Raw genomic sequence first — 8076 nt, 5'->3', positions numbered from 1 at the left:
TTGAGTCTTCGCCTCTATACTCAAGGAAGATAATAATAGGAACTTAGAAAATCTCTCTGCATCGATGTCACTCCGACGAGCACGGGAAGTAGACACAGATACTTGAATATGACAGTCGCAGGAAATAACATCAAACGGGACGCCTTCCTATACATAGGCGAGACCCGTATACATAGAGAGAATTTCCTTCATGTTTACTTAATTAATCAGGACTGATTTGTGAACGATTTATGAAAAATGTACAGTTCACAGATTAATCTAGTGATCACCCACAGGGGACATCTAAATAGTCCTTAAACATGTCACTGTTTCCTTATCTTATCTCTTATATCTCTTGATATCTCTCGTAATCTCTCCACGACGAGGTGGCCGAGTGGTTAAGGCGTTGGACTGCTAATCCAATAGGGTCTCCCTGCGTGGGTTCGAATCCCATCCTCGTCGAAGGACACCTTTTCTGAATAAATATCGTTCGATCCCCAAATCATTGCTTAGATAAAATGATGTGTTTGTCTTCCCTAGATAAACCTGCAAGTATCTGTTGACTTGAGAAGTGAATTAAGAAGTAATTAAGCACCTGTTTGTTAATAGACTGCCGTGGGTTGTAGTTCGGCCAGAAGGAGAGAGAAAGAGAGACAGAGAAGTTTATAAATAGACGTGAGTTATCGGGACATCGTCAAAGTGTATAATTTATAGAATCCCAAACAATCCTTATTCGTCAGTGATGAAAGGCATCGCTCTCTCTCTCTCTCTCTCTCATTTGCTTGTCAAACGGCTCTCATATAGCAAGCACATTACATGAAATCTATTCATTTGCTTCTCCAAAGGTTCCGATATATAGTAAGTTTATTCAATTGATTCTATTCATTAGAGATTCTCTCTCTCTCTCTCTCTCTCTCTCTCTCTCTCTCTCTCTCTCTCTCTCGCTTGCTTTTCCATAGGTTCCGATATATATCGTAAATATATTTAATGAAATGTATTCTCTCTCTCTCTCTCTCTCTCTCTCTCTCTCTCTCTCTCCAAAATAATCGCGGAACTAACCTTACCTAACCATGAACAAAGAAAATATCTAACAGTAATATTACGTAGTTTCCAGGATGTAGTAGAAAATTCTATAAATATGGAATAAGCTGGAGTTTCCCAGCCTCGAGGAAGAATCCAGTTTGTAACAGCCGTAAACAGGTAGAAGGAACTACTCCCCCGCCTGGAACATCATATTCCAGACGATGACAAATTATAGTAGGGCTACTGGATAGAACTGTGAAATATTTTGTCCATGATATTTCGTACACCTGCCATAGGGTAAGTTTCAGTTATGAGAAGTAAAATCTATATCATAAGTTAAATATATAATATTTAATCAAATGTTCAGGGCTGATGAATTGAAAGGGATGATTAAATTCTCACAAGATTTTGTATTTATGAAATTAATTCAAATCTTGTTTGATAAAGATTTACATACACTGAAGCTGTGTTAACTGAATTTGGAGAGAGAGAGAGAGAGAGAGAGAGAGAGAGAGAGAGAGAGAGAGAGAGAGAGAGAGAGAATTTCTTGCAGTGTTAGGCAGGTTTACATAGACGAACAATAAATAGGACGCGAAATATTGGAGAATCGCCAGTTCAACAGAATACGCACAAATTAATATGAAACTTGAAAGAGCAATTATAGACCGCAATCATCTCTACTTTAAATCCAAATCACCGTCAAAACAGGCCACAAATAACAGAAACGAGAGGCAGGGACCTAAAAAATGATTAGTCTTTCAAACTATTCAGTTGTTAAAAGAAATATTAATGCTGATAATAAGTCTTAAGAGACTTAGATTAATGCGTTATAAACTGATCAAACTTTATTGTAAAGCAATATATGATTTTAATTAGAATACCAGTTGATGTAAACATATCATGGAGACGTACAGTAAATGACTATAGAAAAATAAATTAAAATGGAAAATAGAAAAATTACTATGATTTTATCCTCATACAATGCTCGGATATCTGGATTCTCCTCTTTCATATCCAACTAAACAGCATAAAGGCAGTAATGAGGAGTTTTTCTCTTAAGTCAACAAAGTAACTCTTCAAACGCTCTAACCCTTTGATTAAGATGTACATATGCAGACGATGCTTTGGGAGCAAGCAAAAACAAGCACACACAGGATTCTTTAGGAGCGAGCAGGACTGCACAGCCCATTAGACATTTATATCCTTTTCATTTGCATATCCTTTGGGCCACAAAGGATATCCTCACCAGCTCTTACGACCTTCAAAGATACAATTCGAATTCTGTTTTTCCAACCACAGGAAATATCGAGAACAAAAGGAGTGGAAAAAAGAGAACTCTCTCTCTCTCTCTCTCTCTCTCTCTCTCTCTCTCTCTCTCTCTCTCTCTCTGGATATCGTAGCTTAATCTTAGCACCTAACTGGATGACTTGTGTTTCAGTCTTAAGCAGGAACTACAACTGAAATACGCATCTAGTTGTTAGTCGACTGTTATGGGACACAACTTGGTTGGAGAGAGAGAGAGAGAGAGAGAGAGAGAGAGAGAGAGAGAGAGAGAGAGAGGACGCTCTTCCAATTATACCGGACCCTTTGATAGCCATTGGTCCGCCCTCACATCAAAGGCTTTCGCGTCGAAGTCGGGGATTCCCCTTCATATGGCAGAGGAAGAGGAAAAGAAGGACATCTGTGTCCCGAGAATTGAATTCCATAGAATGGTGCCATAAGTGAACTGGAAACCATAGGTATGGAAATGGTTTTGTTTTTCTTTGCGACGAAAAGGACACGTATCCCTTCCATATTGTAGTTTTAATTAATTATCCGCCACCTTGAGAGAAATATCACCAATTATTTTAATGAATTAAAATAATATTGAAACTTATATATATATATAAAAATATATATATATATATATATATATATATATATATATATATATATATATATATAAAAATATAGACTCATAAAAAAAATCACATTTCTGTATACTCGCTTAGACTTACATAAATGATATCTATTCATCGCTTGAAATATAAATTCTCTCTCTCTCTCTCTCTCTCTCTCTCTCTCTCTCTCTCTCTCTCTCTCTCTCTCTCTCTCTCTCCTGGTCACATTCACCAACTGTATGAATTATAATCGTCAGTGTCCACTTAACGTCTCTAAGTAAGAAACAAATTTAGTTACACTTTCCACCAGAAGTTTTGGAATAAAAACAGTACGATAAACCGTTTGATTATTTACCAAAAGAAAATGAATATAAAAGTAACTTGGTGGTTATGCTTTAATGAACATAAAAGCAATATAGTTTTATTTTTGTTAGAGCTTTCAAATATTAAACTGTTCTAACTAACCTTGTTAAATAGAAAATATAAGCCCTCAAAATTCACTTTATATAACTTATTTCGTATATAACTTTTTTCTTATATACTTCAATAAATATCTCTATCAATCTTTTTGCATAATACATATGTTTAACGGTAAGATGCCAAATGATGACTAAGAATAGAATCAAACGAGCATATATAATTCTATTCCAGGTTATAGCTTTATTGATATTTTGTTATATATTGTATTAAGAATTATTTCCAACAGACGATATTTTCAATCTTGTTGAAATAGAAATCCTCTTTTTCCTGTCTCACATAGTTTTTGTTGATGAGTGTCAATTAGTGGAAATTGAGTCTCTTTTGACAATTATAAAAGCTACATTGATTGTTTCGCAATATATATATATATATATATATATATATATATATATATATATATATATATATATATATATATATATATATAAAATATTAAACCATTTAAAAAATGAAAATAAAAAGTGGAATCGTATTCAGCTTAGTCATTGCTCACCCTCTTCTGAAATTGAAATGTTTTTACTAAGGTTTACTATTACACAAATTAAAACAGCAGTTTTCATCAATAGACATGAGAGCTATTGGCCCTTTTTTTGTTATTTGCTTCGTATTATAAGTATTTTGATCAATGATTCAAGCTTTGAATACAGAGTGTTTTAATAATCAATTAACAAAATTAACAATATTTTGGATTATGTTGAGCATGAATGAAAAACATGTCTATTTCAATAGAGCAGCAGGGTGCAACAGTACATATTAATAATAATAATAATAATAATAATAATAATAATAATAATAATAATAATAATAATAATAATAATAATAATACAGGAAAAATTATATAGGAATGGATGTCTGCACACGCGCAAGTGAGCGCGCGCGCACACACACACACACACACACACACGAGTTTCAATGTCTTGTTAGTAATTTATTTATGCACAGAGCTATTATGTAAGTGGTGAAGATAATATATATATACATACGTATATATAAATATTTTTGTATTTCGTTTATATAATTATTGAATACATCGCAAATAATTTTTCAGTCGTTATTGAATAAATAATCTATTTGAACGTTTATTCCCTCAGTGAATTGGACTTCTAGATCTAGTATTGTATCCGTCCTCTCTGTCGCCACCCCCACCCCCTTAACCCACGCACAACCTCCCCCTTGAATTCCCTTGATCCCTGTAGTGTCAGCTGCTGATCCTCGACTTCTGCGAACCCCTGACCACCCCATCTAATATTCATGGCAAAACCTCTGGCGACTCGGAATACATATTTCTGGATTAGGAAAGGATATAATGAATATTACCACTGGAATTTTAAAGCCCACACACACGCATATATTCCTCAGACGATCATTTTAATTTTTGTATGACATCCGTCTTTGTCTGTCACTGCTGCTCCATAATTGAAGCGTTTCATCGGATTCTCGTGAAATGTCATGCTATATTAGAACAGCCTTTTAGGTCGAGGAGTGAAAAGTAAAATTCTTCGTGTTTTTTAAAATAAACCGTGTGATTGAAAGTAATATTTTCTTTTATTTATTTGTATAAGATCATGATAAATCTTTCTCGTGAAAAGTTAAGTATATTGCTAAAAGAACGGTCACTGAATGGCAGTTTCTTCTTATTTAAAGACTTGTTAATATTACATATAATTTTGAATAATATTAACGGTTAAAAATATCAAGGAATACAATAAAATAATTCTCAAACATTCTTCCCTTGAGATTATTTTGTTACATATTTATTCATATGAGATTTTTAAGTTTCATGTGCTAATGGTATCTTTTCATATTGTAAAATCTCTCTCTCTCCTTCACATATTATATATATATATATATATATATATATATATATATATATATATATATATATATATATATATATAATATATATATATATATATATATATATAGTAAAATTGGGTAAGAAAAAATATAGGGGTTGATGGGGCAAGAAAGAATCACCCCTTTTTATACCTTTCTCCCTAATTAATCATCATTTTTAGGTGATTTGTTGTTAGAATACCTTTTTGTAATTATTATCATGTGCATATTACATAACATTTCTTTTATGCATATTTTCAGGATCATTTTTTCCAAAAGTTTAAGGAAAAAATTTAGCAAAACTTTAAAGTAGCTCATAAGAAGTTTGATTTTTTTCCCCATTCTCAGAGGCCAAGCTCATTTTGGGGTAAGAAAGAATCACAAGGCCCCCCTGTAACCCTATGTATTGCTCTATGACCCCTGACCCCCCTCCCGGGGGGGGGGGGGGTGATTTTTTTTTGCCCCATTCTAATGGCTAAGTCTGGGGTAAGAAAAAATCAAAATCACTGATTTTTTCTTGCCCCATACTTGATTTTTTGTTCCCCAAGTGTGAGCAGCTTTTACCCCAAATGTGATTTTTTTATTTCCCGATCATATTTTTTGTCATAAAGTGTCTCTTCAAAGCATTATAAATCCTTCTGTACTTGAGAGAAATAAGTATTTGTCCTTTCCAAGGACTGACTGACTTAGCATAGACTCTCTTTTTAATAAAAACATGTTCAGACGTTGTTAGATAATACACTTCTCCTGATTTTGGATGTGCATCTCAGCCATACATCTGTAGAGACAGACAATACTAGTGGTAAAAAGTGAACATATCAGTATCATCAAGGTTCCTGCACATTGTACAGATGTTACAACCATTAGACGTTGCTTTCTTTGCGCCCTTAAAATCATACTATGATGCAGCACTGCTACAGCATGTACATCAGACATGGGCACGAGTGCCATCACAAAAATGTGGCTTTGTGAATATGCTGTGCAGTGTCTGGAAGCAGGGACTTTCGACTGACAATGTAAAGGCAGGTTTTCGTGCTACTGGAATATATCATTTGAATTCAGAAAAGACACAATAAAGATCGCTTTTGTCCTGTGGAATTGAAAACTTTCAAAACATGGCTGGACAGAGGGCGCCCAAAAGATGACGAAAATATCTTGTGGTATTGGATGCTATGACTGATAAGGAGGCAGGCATCAACGACTCACAACTAATTCCGCCATCAGCAATTCAGCAGGATGTTTCACAGAGATCTACTTTCATTATCCAAGAAGTAACGGTAGTGCCTGAAGCAGATGTAGACAAGCGTCTTTTGATACATCCACCATAGCTTAAGAAGGATCACCCGGCTGCAGTCACTGGGCTGGATGTTCAAGGCCCCATTGATAAAGATGAACTTCTTGAAGATATTAAGAAGTTTAATAAGATATTAAGAAGTTTAATAAGATAATATATAATTGTCTGTTTTGCATTTCTGTGCAATCTTTTCATCTTAAATGATCATTAGAGCTAACAGACGTAATTATATGATTAAGCCTATATTTATTTAATTACGATCATTCTTAATTATTTTCAAATAATTTTCGTACTTTGGTCATATCATAATATTCAAGGCACCGAGCATTGAACAAGAGAGAGAGAGAGAGAGAGAGATAGAGAGAGAGAGAGAGAGAGAGAGAGAGAGAGATAGAGAGAGAGAGAGAGATTCGTGAATAGGTAAACACCCATGAAATCACGTTTTCTTATATTTCCATTTTCTGGGTATGGCGAAATGATTTTTATTTTTTCATTCAGATTTCGTCGTTTTTCATAGTACTGGACCTCAGAAGACAGCTATTAATTTTCACAAACTATTTACATTTTTTACTTAGACGCTTTGGAACTTCAGTCATAGCCTAGAAGCTTTATTCAATTAAAAAGTGAATTTGTGAAATGATTATAATCAAGTCACTTAATAATCTTTTACTTTTCTATGCTGAACTGAATTTCGTTTTCTCCTCTGTTTTTTCACTTTTTTTAAACCCTTCGGTATATATTCGTAATCCATTAAGACTAATATCTACATTTCATTGCACTTTTATCTTAAAACTGGCAGCCTATCTTAATGGTAAATCTGATTGTTCCTTTTGGTGGAGACGAACCTTTCTCATTATACTCTTTATATCCCCAGCTCTCTACAGGACTTCTTTTGGTCTTTTCATTTTAGTATGTACATTCATGGCTTGTATTCATACAATTCCATGTACAACAGAAAACATTATATCATTTTTCAATGAACGACAACTATTTTTAAGAATCTCGTTTTAAATCTTAAATAACAATAAGCAGCATTGTTGCCTCTTGTAGATATTTAAGCCGATATTAGAAGTGACCAGTAGATTCTACATGTATAAACATATGAACGTTTTTCCTCTCACACCTGTGCTTAAAGAACTCGGGATTAATGAAAGAAAATATAGATAAACGGAAGTTGTTACAAGAGCATAATTAATGAACGAGAAATTTTTTTTTATTATGAACGTTAGGATATCAATTAAAAACACATTCCACGGAAGTTATAGCCATTAATCGGATTCATGATTTGTACGATCTGACCGAATAGCCACCAATGATATTGTGAAAATTTGCGAATTATGGTAATTACAATTACATGATTAGGGAGTTATATTTCACAATCGATGTTAAGTAACAGTACAATCGCAGATACATACACGCACATGTATATACATATATACAAACACACACAAAAATAATTATGCATATATTATAATACATGTATATATAACAAACTCTTTTAGTGTTTTGAACAGCCAAGTATCAGTCTTTGCCAAAGGTTTACATCGACGCCCTCCTCTCTGTCTTTCTATTATTAAACTCATT

The 8076-nt window shown here is 33.7% G+C and overlaps 1 non-coding gene across 1 annotated transcript; it reads left to right on the top strand.

Moving 5' to 3' along the window:
* The first annotated feature begins 359 nt into the window (after nt 1-359).
* Nucleotides 360-441, top strand: Trnas-gcu (transfer RNA serine (anticodon GCU)). Its single transcript has one exon. It is a non-coding gene; the product is annotated as a tRNA-Ser (tRNA).
* The last annotated feature ends 7635 nt before the right edge of the window (nt 442-8076 follow it).

Source organism: Macrobrachium nipponense, chromosome 1 (genome assembly GCF_015104395.2).
Source record: "Macrobrachium nipponense isolate FS-2020 chromosome 1, ASM1510439v2, whole genome shotgun sequence".
NCBI classification, from domain to species: domain Eukaryota; kingdom Metazoa; phylum Arthropoda; class Malacostraca; order Decapoda; family Palaemonidae; genus Macrobrachium; species Macrobrachium nipponense.
The sequence above is the reverse complement of the archived record's forward strand: the minus strand, read 5'-3'. Positions and strand labels throughout refer to the sequence as shown.